Source organism: Neophocaena asiaeorientalis, unplaced genomic scaffold, assembly GCF_003031525.2.
Source record: "Neophocaena asiaeorientalis asiaeorientalis breed wild unplaced genomic scaffold, Neophocaena_asiaeorientalis_V1.1 scaffold55, whole genome shotgun sequence".
Taxonomy (NCBI): domain Eukaryota; kingdom Metazoa; phylum Chordata; class Mammalia; order Artiodactyla; family Phocoenidae; genus Neophocaena; species Neophocaena asiaeorientalis.
This window is the reverse complement of record NW_020175684.1, coordinates 4,745,661-4,766,024: the sequence shown is the minus strand read 5'-3', so window position 1 is coordinate 4,766,024 and position 20,364 is coordinate 4,745,661. Positions and strand designations below refer to the sequence as shown.

Sequence of the window (20,364 nt, the reverse complement as noted above, 5' to 3'; positions counted from 1 at the left end):
GTTTGAACAGTGACTTTGTTTTCATCTGAGGCCTTAGCTTTGGTCTCCTGTCATCATGTTACACATTGTGAATTTGTTGACATGGTTCTGTGAGATTGTCCACACCCAACAAGAGAACACCAAATCCTAGCTGTGAGTGCCAAGTACTTTCTAACAACACCAAGGCCTAGCAGTTATGGTCAGATCACTTCCCAGATATCAGGAGCCACTTTTTTTTTCTTTCTCACTACTCACTTGTTTAACCACATCCTGTTCATATTATTTGTATTCAACTCAAGTTTTTTCAACTCTATTGAGACATTTACAATTTATTATTCTTTTTCTCAGACATTATATTTCCCCTTTTACTAACATAACTACTTATACCCCAAATTTATTTTGTTTTACTTTAATTTATTTATCTTATTAACTAAAATTCTTCATAGTTTGAAAATTCATACAAATTAGTAAATAATCATTTTTTTTATTTCAATCTTCCAAAATGCGATGTTTCACAAGCAGTATGTATATGTGTTTTATATGCATGCAGTATATGTTAATCTTAATGAATGTTTTTTTAAGGAATGCTGATCTCAAACAGATTGCAAATAGCTTCAAAAAGAAGGGACACTGCCCTTTAGCCATATACATATTTTGACAAAATTTATCTTGGTAACCAGAAATGTACATGTTCACATTTTGCATAAACTAAATTTATTAGTAAATTTGGAGAATAAAAGAATATTCTTTATTTGACTACTATATGTTTGTTATGAATCTATCAAATTAGCAGTTGTCAAGTGGAGCATAGGGTACAGAATGGTGAGCAAATGTTCAACAACAGGTCAGAAGTAAAGCTGAAATAGAGAAGTTTATCATTCACAGGTTCTGGAGAAAGTACCTGCCATATCTTGAGGGGCCACATGGGGAGGTCAAGGCAAAGTGCAGACAGAGAAAGGGGCAGGACATGAGGCACATGCCTTTACTGGGGTTGTTGGGTGGCTTTGGGGTTCCTGAGTAAGGCCTGATTGTCAGTTCAAACCAAAAGAATGGGATTTTGGTAAGTGCCACAGGGCTCTTATCTAAGGAGAGCTCAGGGGAAAGCACTGGGAAGGAGAGGAGATTGTTGATTACAAGGGCTGTTGGGGAAGTCACATCAGGAATTTACATTTGCTTGTGCCTCTGAAGGCTATTATCTAGGGCTTGTGCTTGCACAAACTTGTCAGTTTATGTTCCCTGAAGTCGGCTTCGTCAAACAAAATGGTTGCCAAGGCAGCAATAACACGGAGCTTAGCTAAGCTCTCGGACACTGTTCCGTTATATATGGAATTTGTGAGGGTATGATTATCAACGGGAAAGAATAACATAAATATCTGGAGTGGTGTTGCTCAGCCAATATGTTAAAATCTTTAAGGTTTTGATTTTAATAGGATGTAGGCTCATAGCATTTCATGGAGAATATTATTCTCTGAGAAATTGTTAAGATAATGAGCCTAAATTAATAAAAATTATACCTATCATCATGGTGATACTTTCTGTAAAGCAAGTAAATTAATGTTTGCTATTTATAAATATGTACATATTGTTTACAGCATCAGCTCCCTATTAAAACCCAAAGGGAACATACAAATGCATTGACACTCAGGTCTAAAGTGCTTGATTATATTTCATGGGTTTCTTATAATGAAAAATATACCATTCATTCCTTTACATTTTCATGTCCAAGCCATCATACATAGTTGTTTGCTTTTACTAAGATTTTCCTTGAGTCAGGTGTTTCTAATCTGTACTATATTATTTGCTTTCAAAATTTTTATCTTTCTCCATATTGCCAAATATGTTAAAAGATAATACGTATTTATATGTAAATTTAAGTGTTGAGACTTTTTCTTTTGTTACATAAAGTAAAGCTATATCTAATGTCAACAAAAGTAGAAGACCTTTATACTTTATAATGTTATAAAGTGACTTCTTTACCCTATAGAGCACTGTGTTGAGTTGTGAAAGCAAGTGAAAGGTCAGGGAAATAAGATAGAATTGCCTACTGATCACTCTGTTATAGAAGATTTAATAAGATTTTTTTAAAGAGAAAATAGAGCCATATTTGTAAATAACACTGGCAGGTACTTCCCAATGAGTTCTTCCCAATCTCATTCCCATACCTAAGAAATAGAAAAATTAAAAAGCAACACTATTCCCTAGAATGTGAAGTTCTAAAGGTGGGTAAATATAATAGTTATATATTGGAAATGTTAGTGCATCAATGCTGTATTGAAGTAAATAGTATATCTGGGCATATTCTATTAAAATTTCTGGATTAAATATGAATAGGCTGGAAATAAATAATATGGCAACTATAGACACTTGCTATAGGAAAAAGAGTATATTAATTTGCAAAAGAAGGACTGAGATTATAATTTTGAAGGGTCAAGTGACAGAAAAATTCCCTGAAGTGCCTCTTATGATAAAATTAGAAACGCATGCTAACATGAAATCATGACCTCAAAGATCTGATGAAAACAGAGATTTCAGTGCAATTACAAACCACAAGAAACACAGAAGTCACTGATAAAATCTAATCAAAGGCATGGAGGGGGATATGTATATTATTACAGTTAAGATGAAGGAAAAATTAGAAAAAGACTAAGAAATTGTACAAATGAAAGTGATATGGGGGCGAGACTAACAGTATCCAGTATGATAAATGACATAGGAAATACAATTCTTTTTATATAATAGATGGACACCATCTAAAATGAAAAACAGTTCAAGAATGTATCACATAGCATATAAGAACTGAAATAGGACTTTCAAATTAAATATACACCCTGGGGAAGTTATAGAAAGTAATTGATAAAAAAAGTTAGAATATGTCATGTAGGAAATGCCTGTTAGTCACAGAATAGATAATGGCATTCCCTCTAACTCTCCACAGCTACATTCAATGAAAAAAGACACTGAAACACTGTGTAAACTGAAGGGAGTTCCAAGTATATTATGCTCAGTTAACTTGTCATTAAGAGACAGAAATTTGCAGATGTGTAAAAACTGAGAGAATGTCTCTGGCTGTTGGGAGCAGGCTTGTTCCTGGTAAAATCCTGTGTAAATCTCAGGCTTTGTTCCTTATAATCTTTTCAGGTCATTCTTTCTTGGATTTAGGTAATTTCCTCACACACATATGTTGATTTATATACTCAACTGAATACTCTTGATGGAGCATTTAGAGATTTCTGGAGTTTTTTTTTTCTTTGCAGCTTTTTCCTTCCTGTTCTTTTCTTTGTAAACTCTCAGTGCATTGGCTTCCCTGGTCTTCCAATTTGGTCTTCTCACCTCTGGTAGACTTCCAGAGACATCCTGGATTCCACTTTTCTGTACCTTGGCCTATAAACTTTCTCTAGACAATAAACTGGGACAATCATTAGGCATACCTTGTCTGTTTCCTTTCTCTCATGGTTCAATGTCCTTCGTTGCTTAATATCCAATGGCATGAGAGCTATTTATTCACACAATTTGTCCTTTTAAAAAATTCAAGTGGATAAGTAAATCTGGTTTCTTTTACTAAATATGGGTCACAAGAAATCATATACTTTTAATCTTTGAATCAAGGATACCTTATATATTGTAGCACTCCCACCCCCACCTTAATATTTTTCATAAAGTAAGGATGAAGGGAAGGAGAATGGGTAAGAAAGAGGAAGTTATTCTCTCAATTCCACCAAATTCCTGATATCCAGTGGTTGTGGACATTTCTCATTCCAGCTTCAGAACTTGTGGAATATAAGTAGGAACATCATATTGTGCTTTCATCATGTTTATCTTCTACATACCCGCACTGTTAACAAGTCTTTAATAGCTAGGAAAAAAAAAATACTGTGTTCCATAGACAAATTAAGAAAGTAGATAACTCATCCCATCTACCACTTTATAATTATTAAAGTGACTTTGTGATTATTTTGAAAATTGTGAAAACAATCAACTTTAAGAAGTTCAAGGAGTTGTAAAAATTCTACACATCGTATTTTCATCATGGTTGTAAGTTTCCATATTTGGATGCCTGCCCTTCTGGGAACCAAAGGACATATGACAGTTACAGGATATCTGTATGGATTTGTGTTACATTTACATAAAATTATCATATGTTCTTTGAGAGCTACAGATCACATATGGAGTATCCAGTTTTTAAGAGAGGGCATTTTTGTTGCTTTCTTGCTCTGCAGCCATTATTATCTCCTTTCTTTCCTGTTTCAATACCTCTCCTTTCACCAACTTAACACCCCAAAGATTGCATTTTTCCCTAAAAATGTATGCAATATTGTAATTATTGATATGGATAAACTTAACCTCAGTTGGTTAATTAAAACCTAGATATAATGGTGGCTTAGACTCAATGAAATATAATCACTAAAACCCCTTGCAATAATATTGAGAAAGGAATAAACGACTTAAATTGGTAGCGCTGCTGAGTGGATTTTTCACATGTGAATCACTCATTCACTAGTAACTTCGGCCCAGAAAACATCTATCACCAAAGCATTAAATGTATACTGGTGAGAGAAATGTACAGGATCTTTTAAAAATACTGTGGAAGTGTAAACACCTGTACATCATGGGATGAGAGGTAAGAGTTCCTGGTATTGCAATGAGCTCTTATTCTCTCCAGAAGCTGAAACATTATTTTATGTTCGTTGTTTTATATATTCATACACTAAATATGTGGACTATTCAAAAATTATATTTCAAGCCCAATTTCCCTGAACTGCAGATATATATGTCTGATTTAACATCTCCAGTAATGTAACACAGAGGCATCTTAAATTTAATATGGTCAACGGTGATCTTCTCACAAGCCTTCTTCTGCAGTTTTCCTCATCTCCATTAAAGTCATATATATTCTTTTAATTATTCAGGCCAAAATCCTTGATGATTTTATTAAATCTCTGTTTCTCTGATCCCACAATATGTCTTTTTAAAAATTTGATCAAATTGACTGTTAGCAGATATCTAGCACTTGGGTACTTCTCCTTAACCCCATCCCACAATCACAGGCCATTTCCACTTTTTCCCTGTCATTAAAGTAGTAACATATAGTCTCCTCTCTCAGAGTCTTCCCTTACATCCTTCAGTTTGTTCTCAGCAAAGCAGTCTGCATGATTATTGTATAAACGTATATCTGAGCATGACATGTATCTACTAAAAATCTCTAATGTCTTCTCACCTCACTTTGGAAAAAATAGGGTTCTTGTCCCTTTGACATTACTTACTGATTTCTTCTCATGAAGAATCACTTCAATTACACTGGCCTCAGCACTCAGACCAGAAACACTGTTGTCTCAGGGCATTTGCACTTACTCTGTCTCCAAATATTTGCAGGAACGGCACTCATTACCTTTAAGTCTTTACTGAAAATTCACCTTTTGGATTAACATTTCCAATAACACCATGTAAAACTTTAAATATTTACATGGCAAAAATCTCACATAAAACCCCCACAGTCTAGCATATATTACAATGTAGCATAATATATATTTTATGCATTAATCATATTTATTTTCTGATTCTTGCACTAAAATGTAACCTCCAAGGGTCAGAATTTTGGCCTCTTTACTGACAATTTCCACGCCTAGGACAGGACCAGATACACAGTAATCATTCAATGTATTGTTAAGTATGCATATTTAAATACATAATAAATTGAATGACACTATTATTTAAGAAATAAAAATATAATAACATCTGAACTGGGTAACATAGTCACAAAAAAATGAATTTTAATTGTCTGAAACCAAAGATAAACTTAAAATAGATTCGTTGAATAAATATGAATGAATGAGCAACTTAAAACCATAAAGAGATCTTTCTTCAAATGTTTTATGTGAGTTTGACTTTTTTAAATATCTTTCTCCTTGCCGCCAGCTTTCTATAAATATGTATTTAACTTAATATAGGCCAAGTAGTTTTTAATAGTTCTTGTTAAAAAGAGATCTGTAAGCCAGGCAAAGGCTATGCTCAAACTGAAATAAGTCCTTTATCATATTAATCGTGACATCTCTTAGGAAAGTAACTTAATGATAATTTAACCTTAAAAATGACTGTAGTTATGGTATTATAAAGTATGTTTTACAAAGCTGTGAGACTTACTCACATTAAAGTATTTTGAATAGATTCAACAAAGTGTGGCACAAACTTATTGTCTACTATTTTTACTTAGTTCATGTAGTTGAAGCTACTAATTTACATGTTGTCATTTTTAATACAGTTAACGCCTATTAAGATCCTTTGTTTATGACACTTCACAGTTCATTTATGGCATTGTAGCTAACTAAATTTAGGTGTGATTTTTCTTTAATTTTTATTCTTTAATATTTACTGAAGTTGTGCCAAAAGGCTATAGTTGGCAAATACACATGTAAAATGATGCTCTACACCATTTATCATCAAGAAAATTCAAATTCAAATGACACTACATACCTCCTAAAATAGCTAAAAAAACACTTACAATACACTTTTTTGGTACGGATATAGAGCAATAAGAGCCTTCATTCATTAAAAGATATGTGGTTCCCAGGGATTTGGGAAGAGGTTGAATAGGTCAACCCATAGACTATTTTATAAGGTGATGAGATTTTCTTTATGATACTGTAGTTGTGGATATATGATACTATGTATGTGTTGAAGCTATAGATGTACAGTACAAAGAGTGAATCTTAATGTATTAAGTTTATTTATTTGTTTATTTTTTAAGAGGTCCCAGTAAGGAATGCACTCTGACAAGAGAATCTGACTGTATCATTAATATATTAAAGAAACTGACTGGAGTAGGTTAGTGAAAAATCACCAACCTAAGTAACTTTGGACATAAGTTTAGTCTGGAAAAGTAATGTCAAAAGGAGCTCTACATAGCAATGTACTCTAACTGATAAAATTCCCATGGTGGTACAGGATAACAATTCTGATGACAGTATATATACTGGGATTAAATATTAAGTAAATGGAAGGTAAATGAAGAGATCCAGGACTCTCACTGTTGAAGTAGGAAATTACAGATAAACAAGGGGGAAAACCTAGAATGACCCATGTGATAATGGAATAGATTTGGAGACATCAGTATGATCCCATGTTTAACTTAATATAGTTGCAAATTGATATATATAATAGGATGATAGAAAGATAAATAGATAGATATAGATAAGTAGATTTATATAGAGGTAGATAGATTGATAGGTGATTAATAGATGGATAGATAGATAGATGGATGTGTATAGATATTGACAAATTTAGGAATATAGAGATATTGATAGATTTGTAACTCTATCTATGTATCTAAAAGGAAACATGCAGAGTGACTTCCTACCAAATAATGCAGTATTCAAAAGAATGAAAAGGAGTAAGTTTAAAGTGAGAAACCTGACAAACCCTACCTTACTGAAGTCATCAATGTTAATATCATTAGTGATAAGTCATGCTGATAGTATATAGCCTCATGATATGATGAAAATGAGACTTTTCCTCTGAGATTCTCCTCCCCCAAACACCCAAACAAAGTCTAATTATGAAAAAAATTGTCAATAAAGTTCCTCTGAGAGACATTTTACAAAATAGATGACCAGTATGACTTGAAAACCATCAAGGTCATCCAAAACAAGCAAAGTCTGTAAAACCATCATAGCCAAGTGGAGGAGGAGTCTAGGTGGACGTGACTACTACTTGTAATATAGCATTCTGGGTAGAATCTTGGAATAGAAAAAATATTAGTTGAAAACTGAGTACATCTTTATACTTTAGTTAGTATATATTTTAAAGTATATTAATTAATAAATAAGTACTAATTAATATTTTATAAATATCCAAAATTTTTAAAAAGTTGAATATACAGGAGGTGTCAACAAGTGTGAAAAGAAAAAAAATATTTCCCAAGAAATATCAGGAAATAGACATAAATTGTTTATGTCAAATAGTATTTTAAATTTGCTATATTCTGTAACTGATATAGCTTTTTATGTATTATTGATTAGCATGTAATTAATGGAAATTGTTGTGATAAAGGAAAAGCACAAAAATACCATCTCAAAACTTATTTTTCTTTTAGAAAAGTCACAAGACTCACTACTATAGCATAAGTCAAAGACAGGGCATGAATCCTAGCAACTTGAGTGATTACATTGAACCTCCTTATTGGAAGACTGGGACAGTTATTGGACACACTCTTTTGTAAATTTAGTATTTTTATATTGTAAAACTGATTATAACAATGATAAAAACATAAGAGAACAATTTAAAATCTTCCACATGACCATATGCCATCTTTTGTGGCAATTCATATATAAAATTTAAAGATCTACATATTTTCTTAGAAAGTAAAATATTGCATGTATCCAAGGAACTGCAAGTTACATATTTAAATTCACTGCAGATGAATAAGAATTTATGAAGTAAAAATCAGTACTATTAGTGATTTAAAATTCTATAGTGTGTACATTTAAAACATACCAGATTTTTTCTAGAACTGTTGGAAAGTTTGGATCCACTTTTTGTTATACAAAAACAAACAAACAAAAAAAACTTTTTTAACCAGAGAAATAAGCAATGCAAAATAATAACAGAAATAAAATGTTGCATAATAATTTGATCACCTGCATACTGTGGTATACATATATGGAATAAGGGAATTATGGAATATATATATGAATCACAATTAGTAAGATAATTGCATAATAGCAATTTTAATAAGTTAAGGCAACTGCAACATCCTGATCACATTCTTACTGAAATTATATGTGTGGTTACCAATGTCAGAGGCAAGTCCATTTTTTAACCATAAGAATTCATTTCAATCATAAGTATGCCAGAGAGATCATATTCAATTTCATTTAAGAAAATTATATTGTGTTAGAAATAAACTGAGAATAAAATATCTGAAATACTATTACTTGCTTTTCTCATCTTTGATTTTCCCTCTGTGTTTTAATAGCTGTGCTTAAATGTCTATAACATCAGCTAACATTAATTAGAGTGGCTGAAGATTTTATCTGATTCTCCTTCATGTGAATGGCTCAAAACTACCTCTTGTTTATTAGACCTATTACTTTGCAGCAATTTTTAAATAAACTTTTAAATTTCTCATCTAGATAATAGCATACAGCACTAAATTTCCCATAGACAAATTTCAAGATACATTTATTAGCCAAAGTTCACTTTCCCCACTGAATGTATAAAAGCTCTTGGAGTTTGCACAATCTACTATTAATAATTCTATAAAACACCTAAAATAATATAGAATTTTTATATTCATTTTGTTCAGAAAAGAAGTATTTTATTCCTCTCTGTTTTCTTTCCATCTGTAATTATGCTCTGAGTTAAGGATCTTGCAGTATACATGAAACTAGCCATAAATAACATCAGGAACATGGATAGTCCAATGTCAGAATTAGTGTGGATTCATAGAGGGTCTTCACTCAGATTTGTGGTATTCTTTTAATAATTCTCTGAGAAAATGAATACAGTAAATAAGTTTTTCAGTTTAATTTCTATGCAGATAATCATAGATATTAAGAGAGGAAACTGTTGAAAATGCAAGTGCTACCTCAAAAAAATATCTGGCAAATCATGTTTTTACAAAAATCATTTTAAATTACTCCATTACATTATTTTCAGGTTGCTTGGTAATTATTTGGTTATTATTATTTGGTTATCCAATTCCATTCTAATTTGTTCTGCTTTAGCTCTATTCTGCAAAAAGCATGATTATTATTTTATATGCTGCAGAGGAGGCAAATGGTATATCTTGCATTCTTGTGGATGAAAGGCCAGTGAAAACTGCACTTTTCAGTTTTCTCCACTTGCAGGTGTCTAAAAGAGACTCTTGTAAGGGCTTTCTCATGTCTTCTTGGCTCAAGAACTTTCCTCAATTTTGATTACTAAAATTATGCAAGGTCAAAAGAATCACATGCCATTTACCTAGTAAATGCAAGCCTTTCTTGAAAGATGAACACATTTAAAAAACCATAAGCTCTCAAAAAGGGGTGACAATGCAGACAAAATTGACTGTTATCATTGTGTAAGACAAAGGAAGTAGTACTTATAGCAGTAAAAAATCTATCAGTATTATATGATCACATACAATGTATGTGATACAATATATCACAACACAGTAAAATTCAATGCTAAAGAATGCTTTCTCCCTTTACAAGTTAGTCTTTGATTGAAACCAAAAAGAAAGCCAATCTATGTAACTTAAGCATAAACAGAATTGTCCAAAGAATGTGATGAATTCTTGCAAAATGTCCAGGAACTGAGGTCTAGAGTACATTTTTCAAACAGCAAGATCTCTCTGATTAAGATGTTATTGCTGTCATCACCACTTTTGTCACTGGACACTTCTTGCTACACTGGGCACTTCTCCTTCTGCCTCTAAACTCTCAGGTCGACCAAGAAAACTATTAACTATTAACATCCAACTGCCTCTGCATCTTTGCGTTACTTTCTAAGCAGTCAGCTATCAGGTAAAGTGTCCATTGCCCAAGCCTCAGTCACATGCCTATAGGTTAAGTTACTAGAGGAGGAGAGTAGATATGTATTTCCATTTAACACATATAGTTGGAAGACTTCCCCCTAACAGTAAAGGTGTTTAGAGCTTCTCTGAATGGATATTTCTAACTAATACTATAGTCTACTACTTTGGCTGCTGAAAAAATGCATGCATATTTTCTGCCACAAATACACTTAGAGAAATTGATGTTGACACTGTCCTGGAAGATGTTGCACAGAGAATCATTTTATTCCTTTGAATATACCAACTAATTTTGAGACAAAATAAATTTCTTTGAATTTGATCAAACAATAAGTTAACTGTTTATTGACCTTGCACTACAAAATTAATCCTCCAAGACAGCTGAGTCAGCATTTAAAACATTTTTTTTTTTTTAAGTATAGTATCGGTCAAATTGGTAATATGAACATCTAAATATGTACCAAAATAAAATCAGATTAATTATAGAGATGAGATTAATTACAATGAAATATAAACATAATTATATAATACATACAATATAGACATTATAATCAATATATACTAATATATAATATTATATTATATAGTGTATAATATATATAATTAAATATATTTTATATATTATAATGAAATATTTATAGTTATATTTTATTCTTATAAAAAGTTTATATTTTAATGATAGCTTTTGTTAATATACAGTGTTTTGGAACTATACAGAGATTAGCATGGTCCCTGCACAATGATGACATGCAAATTCATGAAGCGTTCCATATTTTTAAAAAGAATACAGTGTTCCATTTTCATAATCAGAATATATTTTCAAATGGTACTTAGATATGGTCCATTTGTATTCTGAGACTAAACAATTTCTGAAAGATCCTTCAGATGTTGTATAGTAGCTCTTATTTTAAACTCTAGCTCATTTGCTGTTAGACTTGATAGAGTAAACAAACATCTTCAGGAACTCCATGGAGAGAGAAAATAAATCATCTTCAAAATTTACTTGAATTTAAGATGTAGTTTAACATATCTGTATACAATCTGTATTATACAGTCAATATAATCCTATAGCAAAAACTCCATAATTTAGTAGACAAAATAGATTGTTTTACCCTTTTTATAATGAAATGAAGTATATATTAATGAAAATGCATAAAACAAATGTACACTTTATGTAGTCATTATAAAACAAACATGTAATAGTCACACAACTAAGACAAAAAAAGTATTGCCAGTATCCAGGAGGGCTGCCATATGCCGCTTCCTAATCACAATTCCCTCCTCCCTAAAGTTAAATATTGTCCTAATTTTTGTGGTGAACATTTCCTTGCTTCTGCTTTTAGTGTTTGTGCCAAACTGAGTATATTGTAGGCTCAGGAATAAGCATGTGGTAACTTTAAAGTAAGAGTTTAAATAAATGAAATTGAAAATAAATGAAAATGAAATTGAAAATAATTGAAAATAAGATGAAAACGAGTATGCTGAAGGAAACAATAAAGTTCTGAAACTCATCGCAGAAAGATTTAAAGTTCAGAGTTCTAATTGGAATTCGAAAGAATTCATCATCAGCAAGGTAAAAACCAAGCCAAAGACTGCAGGTTTTATCCTTTCTACTCTCTGTTGTGAAGGGTTTAGGGGAAACATTTGTTTTGCCTGTTTCCTTGATTTCGAACGCTAACTTTGTGCTAAATTTCAAGCAAAGTGCTAAGAGTAGAGTTAGTCTAATATTTTAAACAATATTCAATTCAAAATAGCTGAAATATTCATGAGTCTAGAGATGAAAATGGACAATTACCTGAGAAAATCAGATAAAAGGAGAATAGAACTAAAAACTTGCATTTACACATACTTAAATGTTGTTTACACTAAACCTGTAGTACTAAAAATGTACTTTCTCTTTCACATCTTTATCTATGTGACCTCTGTTTCAGATTGTGGAATTCAGTGGGTTTCAGTGTGTGGTCAGGGAGCCTGGCTAAAGTATTCATCTTTTATATGACGTCTTAAGTTGGAGAACATTTAGCCAGGTTCCATTTCTTCTTCCCACACTATTGCATAGATTCACAGATTGAAAATTTGCTCTTTGAAATCTCTATTTGGACTCTGACATACTTAACTTTCCCATTTCTTGTCCTCATATTGAAAGGGGAGTTCTTGCTCTCTTGTTTAATTCCAAGTTGGTGTGATAAACGCAGATCTATGACTTTAATCTGCTTGCACAGAAATTGGGAGATCACATTTCAAACATATTGAAAAATTGAATTAATAAAGTATTTGTTTGTATAGCTCTTTGGCCTCATGATTTGATAGAGCTTTAAAAAGTGTTACTTGAAGGGATAGTAAGCTTTAGATAATCCTGCCAGAAAGAATTATGCAATGATTAAAATTCACCAATATATGCTTGCAACATTGCTGGATTTCTTCTTTCTCCTCTTTGAAGGGCAAAAAGGAAAGCTGTAAAGCCAAACAAAAGGAAATAAACATCGTAGCAGATAATGTTTCCTAGTGTTTTTTTTTTAAAAACTTTGGTCCAGCAAAGAGAAATGACAACTTCTCTTTAAAACTTACAATACAGCTTTGTTGAACTCCTCCCCCTGTCAACCTGACTCTTGGGGAGCATTATATTAACATAGTATCTTTTTAGACTGACCTAGTGTCTACACTTTGACTATGTGCTTTATATTTATCCATCAAAATTAAGATTAAGCATTCTTTCCACCAAAAGCAACTGATTTCCCTGACCACTTCAGGCTAGAGTTAGATATTCTTTCTAATCAGACCCTTATTTAGTACTTGTAAGAATTCAACTGGGGATTAGAGATTAATATGGGACAAGAGTTCATATATGTAATTCAACAGCCAACCTGCAAGTCCAACTCTCTCTATGCCCTTTATAAATAGTAGCCTCTTGGTCATTTCCCCTGCTTGTGGGTACACATTAGTAGTACATTTGTTCTTAAGAAAACTGACACAAGCAGAGGATTATGCATGCCCTGAATGTGGCCTCCAGTCTATTGGGCAAAGCTTTCTGGAATCATAGGTACCCAAAGAAAGGTTTAGAAGGAGAGATGCTAGCAGGACACATCTCATTGGCCCTGCAGGCTCCCAGCCATGGGGGTGGGTATTGCTATTGCTGGAGAAAAGCCAGCAATCTTGCCTAGGTTCAAGCTTATCTTGCCTAGGTCTAAGGACAGTAAACCATACTATTTTCTCTCTGAAGGTGAAGTCTGTGTCTTATCATCTTTATATCCCCAGTGTTATTTGGTACTCAAGAAATTTGTTTTGTGTTGAATGTTATTATTGTTTAACGAGGAAGTTCAAATGCAGAGACATAATGTAATTGTGACTAAGGCCATTATAGATAGTGAATGTCAAAAACAGTTCAAGTTCAGACTTCAAAATCAAAATCTTCTGCTTCCAAAGTCCTTAGTTATTGTTTCATACCGATTCATTTATAGTCAAGTATATAAAAGGAGAACTGTAAGAAGTGTTAAGCCACTAGAGGCCTGATGTGTTATAGAATACCAACTGAAGGAAAGGTTAAAGTAGCCTGTGATGATGACATACCATTTTATGGAAAAAGTATGATTAGGACAGAATTTTTGAAGTCTGACCATGATTTATTTAGTTAAGAATGTAAAGAAAATGATAAAAAGGGAAAAGAACAACCAGCTCCTTATTGTGTTTACCTCATTCATCTGTAATAAAGATAAAAAGACATTTTTAAAGTAAATTTCAGCTCAAAGGAAAAGGAGTCAACATTTACTTAAGATAATAAAAAATGTCATAAATTTTTGCTGAATTAAATTGTATCTCCACAACTTTCTCAACTACAGGAACATAGGTAAATTGAAATGTTTATAAATTACTTTGAAGACAAAGTCGCAGGTGAACCTATTCAAAGCAATACATTTAAAATACATTTCTCTCCCCAAAATCAGAATTCTATCTAGCAAAATAAATCTTTTTAAGATCTCGTCCTCATGTTAAGGGAAATATTTGCAATGGATATCTATATGTATGAACTGGGGTTAAAATTATTTCTCCTCCTTCCTCTCTTTCTCTCTCGTTTAGTTGGACAAAAGCCACAAGCAAATCATGGTGCCAACCACAGAATATTTTTCAAATTATTGTGAAAAAAATACCATTTCTGTAGAGACAAGGGGTCTGCTGAAGTGTTTAACAGAGCAGGATTTAATGGGAAAAAGAAAGGATGATTCTTCTCTCCTATGATAATAAGTTCTATTTGTCCCAATTTACAGCAGCAAGAGAGGAAAAGATGTCCCTAATATGCAAATAAGCTATCCAGGTGCAGAGTGTGCATGCAAAGAGATAAACTGGGTAGTGGCTGAGTAATTACAGTAATTCAGGATATATAAATATATCCTGTGGACCAAAGAAACATAAATAGGTATAGCAGACATGGTACAATTAAGAAAATATGCCTTTAGGTTAAATGGCAGTACACATTTCAAAGGACTTAGCTGCTGTCAGGACAAAATCAAAGATAATGTGCTCATTTGAACAACTTTTTAACCATATTTCAAAGTCAAGTGTAAACTAAAGCCAAGTTATGTAGGCTGATTATCTAAGGTGGAAAAACCATACAATGCTCCATTCTAAGAATGCTTTTATATGAACAAATAATAATTTATGGAATTGTTGCCTATTTCCTTTAATTTCTTTGAGAGATAGTAATGAACTCCTCAAGCATCCTTGATGAGAATAAATTTCAGAAACAATGTAGTGAGGAAGAGCATCTCATTTTCTGAGGCACTACACTATACTGCCTGGCAATTAGTAAGCTACTTCTGCAAAGTTAATGTTAAGGTGGTGGGCTAAATGGACAATTAAACCTCTTGCTTTTCAAACCTTTAGTTCTGTGCTAATTCCTAAGGTTATGGTCAATTATTAGAGTATATGTGATATTTTTTAAAAAATTGTAATTTAAACCAAATGCATATTCTAATATGGATTCCCTAGAAATATATTTTTTACTTAATTTATTTTCCAATTTTGGCTGTGTTGGGTCTTTGTTTCTGCACGTGGCCTTTCTCTATTTGCTGTGAGCGGGGGCTACTCTTCATTGCAGTGCTCGGGCTTCTCGTTGAGGTGACTTCTCTTGTTGCAGAGTACAGGCTCTAGGCGCATGGGCTTCAGTAGTTGTGGTGCACGGGCTTAGTTGCTTCGCAGCATGTGGGATCTTCCCACACCGGGGCTCGAACCTGTGTGCTCTGCATTGGCAGATGGATTCTTAAACACTGTGCCACTAGGGAAGTCCCTAGAAATATTTCTATTTAGTGTTGTAGTAAAATTTTATGAGCTTAAATATATTATTCTTCAAATTAGAACCTGGAGATAAACTACATTCTGATTTCTTTGATATACAAAGTGATAGACAGTCTTCCTCCCACAGCACTCTAACATAGGGTCTTACAAATGCCCAAACAATGAATATGCCAAGCCTTCTGCAGCAGATACATAGGGGAAACTCATTTAGAAAGAATCACCAGCACATGTTCAGTATCCCTTTTTCTCCATCACACTAAGGAACAGTATACAGTGATATGGCAAGGCAGGATCTCTGAATCAGGGAGAATGATCATGACTGTAAGTCTGTGAGATGTTTAAGCTGAATGAATAACAAAACAGTTGTCTCTTTCCTGCTGTGACTAGTGTCTAGGTTATAACATCACTATGATGTGGTAGAAGCTACACAATAACTTTCTTTTCCCAGTTTGCTATCTGTGGTTTGGAAAGCATCAGCTCCTCTCCTGGAATAAACAATGTATTGCTGCCTAATCCTAATTGTGAACTGTAATTTATTGTTGTGGTCAATTTCTATGAAACCTTGTAGGGCGACTCATTTGATGGGAGTTCAGTCAGTAGATTTTCAATCTTGAATAAGCAGAAGTTTAGTCTTATATGGTCATCATAACCAACAGCATTTAGGATGTTACAAATCTCTGTATGTCTAGTAATAATACTGGAAAAGGGTAAAAAAGTCAAGCATATGGTCATTTCCTTCAAGGAACACCCCATAATTGCATAAAAAATAAGTACATAGGAAACAACTTAGCATTGACAATCAGAACATTTTGGGGGAATGAGCAACAGAAAAAGGAAATGTGAACATTTCTCAGGTTATGAATAGGGGTTAGAAGAATCGGCAAATTAATAAATATTAATTAATGTAATCTTTTTCCTGTAAAGGAAAAGTACAAGCAGTACTGTGCTAGAGCCAGCTCATGTTGGCTCATGGGACCCAATTGTTAAATTTTCATGTAGCTTAAAATCAGCTATAATGGGAAAATCTACATCATGGGACTCAACAAATCCTAAAAGTCAGGGTTTCCCCTTCATCTCCCCGAGAACTAATTAGTAAATATTTAACAACACATTTCTGAGTACAAGCCAAAGAGGGAATTTCCTGTAATCGATGCTGGAATTCATCCATTCCTCTTTAATTCTCAATCTTTATTCAGCAATTTCAAAGTTTATAAAATGATCTATGCAAATTTGATAGACTGAGAAGTAATTAGGGTTCCCTTCAATAAATCTAGAATATTCTTTGATTAAAATGTATGCATATCCCAAACTGTAAGATGAGATATAATGTTTGCATGGAATGGAAACATCCTACTTCATAACACACTAGGTTAAAATAATTGTGATTTTTAACATAAATATATATAGATCATCATTACACAGGATGCAGTTTTTGATGTCTTTTGTATAGTAATGGTATGTTATGTGTTTTTCAGCCAAAATGGAGTGTTAAGAAATTTATAACCAGTCAGATATTATATCCAACTTAATTTTAAACTGAGTTTTTAGACTTTCTTTAAAGTTCTCTAACATTTCCAGTCCACACATGAGGGGTTGATACGACCTGTGAAATTTCAGAGTGATAGCCTACTTTCAGTTGGTGTTGCTGCCGACCTTGCCAAGTGGTACATCCACCGACTCAGCAGAGAGACTGACAGCTAAGTATACAGTTGTCAGACTTCTTATATCTTCAGCTAGGCAGAGCAGAGTTTGAGGCAGGGAGAAACTAACAAGATTTGCCTAATCCACTGTAGTTCAGGCCTCTCAGTCGTGCAAAGTAGATTCATATTTTAATTGACCATGATTTACTCAAAGGGACTTTTAGAATTTTGTCTCCTTTTAACAAATTTTCCAAAGTCACTCTGAAATATTTACATAGTACTGATGATGTTGTCTAATATTCATAATGATCACACTTTGAGCTATCAATTATAATCTGGGTACTTACTGTGGAAAATATTCTGGTCCACATGTCATTTATGATAAACAAGGAGAAAGAATTTGTGTTTAAAACCCACTAACACTTTGAGATGTGTTACTGTTTATATTAAGATCTGGAAAATAAAGTGAATGATAAAGAGGAATTTTTAAAATATTAATTGTAAGATATTAATTGGGTCTATTTTTTCAAATCATCTAGTAATACTTATTCCATTAAAATCATTTTAGTTAGGGCTTTCCCTGGTGGCGCAGTGGTTGGGAGTCCGCCTGCCGATGTAGGGGACGCGGGTTCGTGCCCCGGTCCGGGAGGATCCCACATGCCGCGGAGTGGCTGGGCCCGTGAGCCATGGCGGCTGAGCCTGGGCGTCCGGGGCCTGTGCTCCGTGGCGGGAGGGGCCATGGCAGTGAGAGGCCCGTGAAACGCAAAAAAAAAAAAAAAAAAAAAAAATCATTTTAGTTATAATTTCACCATAGAAGTAATGTATAGGAGATAATATTCCTACAAATCCATAAAAATTCTGATTTTTCTTCAATTTCAAGCTGAAACTCTAATTCCCCTTCAGTTTGTTTATTCCTTTCAGAATCAGCTTTAGTCAATATTTATGGGACAATAAATCATGACCTCTGTGCTCTGTTTAGTCACAGAGGTTTATGCATTGGGTTATCATACATCTGGGTTTCCTGTGACAGTCCAGTATATGCCTGACTTCCTATCATGATGATAAATAGCCACCCTTTCACTCTCACTCCATTTTGGATGATAAATTATATGATCACCCCATATAAAATGGGCTCTCACATGTACTTTTTCACTTTATGTGGTAGTACATTTCAAATTTATTTTCCTGATCCAAGTTCTAAGTCAGGAACTGGAAAACAAACACTCAGCAATGTATGAAGGATCATATTACACTTACTTATAAAATAGTAAATAATAATAATCAAGAGAAAACTCATAATTATTTATTAAAATAGCAAGTTATAATAGTTTTTGTTTTTCAAAATAATTTCAAGCAGAAAAAGTCAGTCTAAAAATATGCAATTACATTATTAAAACACACACACACAAAGTTGTGTCCAGCTCAAAACTAAGACATGACAGTTTTCTAGTTGCCGATTTTATATATAGGATTTTAAAATTCATATGTAATTGCTGCAATATTTAATCAAAATTTGACAAAGCAATGTTGATACTTGTCTTAATTTTATACGCTGGAATGGATATCTTTCTTATTTAAAATTATTGCTTCCAGATATTGACTTTTGTCAGCTTCAGTTCCGATTTGCATTGGCATTAAAGAAGCTAGCCTTCTCATCCTTCTTGATTATTCCATTCTCTTGTAAACTCTCAGTTACTTGCTTCTTCCCATTATCTTGGCTGCTTCAGTCCTGATCGTTTTATCTGTTCTGATATTCAACATTATCTTCCTAGCTCTGCAATATTGCTTAAAGCTGTACTTGTTTTTCTGCCTTCGATTTGCTATCTTTTCTGTAAATTTTCAATGTTTTGCCCACTAAGTTTGAAAATGGTCCAAGGGAAAAGGAAGCCAACAGAATGTTGACTCACTACTCTGAAGATCCCTATACTTCAGCAGCTTGGCCCCTCGGTCCCTGCTTACCTAAGCATCCATCTTATATTTTTTTAATAGATTATTTTTATACGTTTATCTGGGTTTTCTAGTTGTTATTGATCTACTGCAAGCTACACCAACTGATTCAGAATTAGAATTTGAAACATTTATTTCAATGAATACATGTTTCTCTCTTCTTAAGAAGCAGAAATGTATAATTTACAATAAAACCTCTCTAGAGAAAATAGTGAAAAGTTCTTTTAACTATGTGGAAACTTTCTGAAGTGTGTACACCTTTGAATTATTTTAACCATTGGTGTGTAAATGTTGGGAATATTTTATTGCACACTATTTTCTTATCTCATATATTTGATGCCTAAATAAGGGTAGTTTTTAATCAAGTATACTAGAAATAAAGCCATAGACCCATTTTTCTAATTTAGTATGATAGAGAACTAAAATGCTCCATTTATTTTTTTTTTCAAATTGGTCTGATAGATTGATACTATGTAAATTACCTTTTAACAGAATGGAAGCTAAAAAATATGCTTACATTTAAAAAAAAATGTTTTTATGTGATTCTGGACAGTAAACGCTCTGTCTCTTTCTTTTTCCTTTTTTCTTTTTCTTTACTAATCAAACTTGTGTCTGAAGTATTAGATTATTATTTTCAAGCAATCTAGCATGACTTTCAAGATTCTATAACAAAATCGTTTATTTATTTACTTATTTATTTTTTGCTCTGTAGTATGGCCCTTTCAAAATGAAGGTGTGTCTTGAAATATTTAGTTCTCTCTTTTAAGTTCCAGGAAAACAGAAAGTTTATTTTTTTAGTCTCTTCTTAGTAATTAACACACTGTTTAGCATAGAATAAGTGCCCAGGAAGCATTTATTTTTTAGGAAAAAGATTAATGACATTCTTCAATTCCAGTTTCCCCATTCCATCTACATTCATTCTCACAGGATATCAATTACTAGTCTCTCAAAAAAGAACTTTATCTCACAGTATAATACTTTGTAATCATATTAATCCAAGTA

General features: G+C 32.9%; 1 non-coding gene across 1 annotated transcript; it reads left to right on the top strand.

Annotated features, from left to right (window-relative positions):
• Nucleotides 1-11,157: 11,157 nt before the first annotated feature.
• Nucleotides 11,158-11,263, top strand: LOC112390963 (U6 spliceosomal RNA). Its single transcript, XR_003001374.1, has one exon. It is a non-coding gene; the product is annotated as a U6 spliceosomal RNA (small nuclear RNA).
• The last annotated feature ends 9,101 nt before the right edge of the window (nucleotides 11,264-20,364 follow it).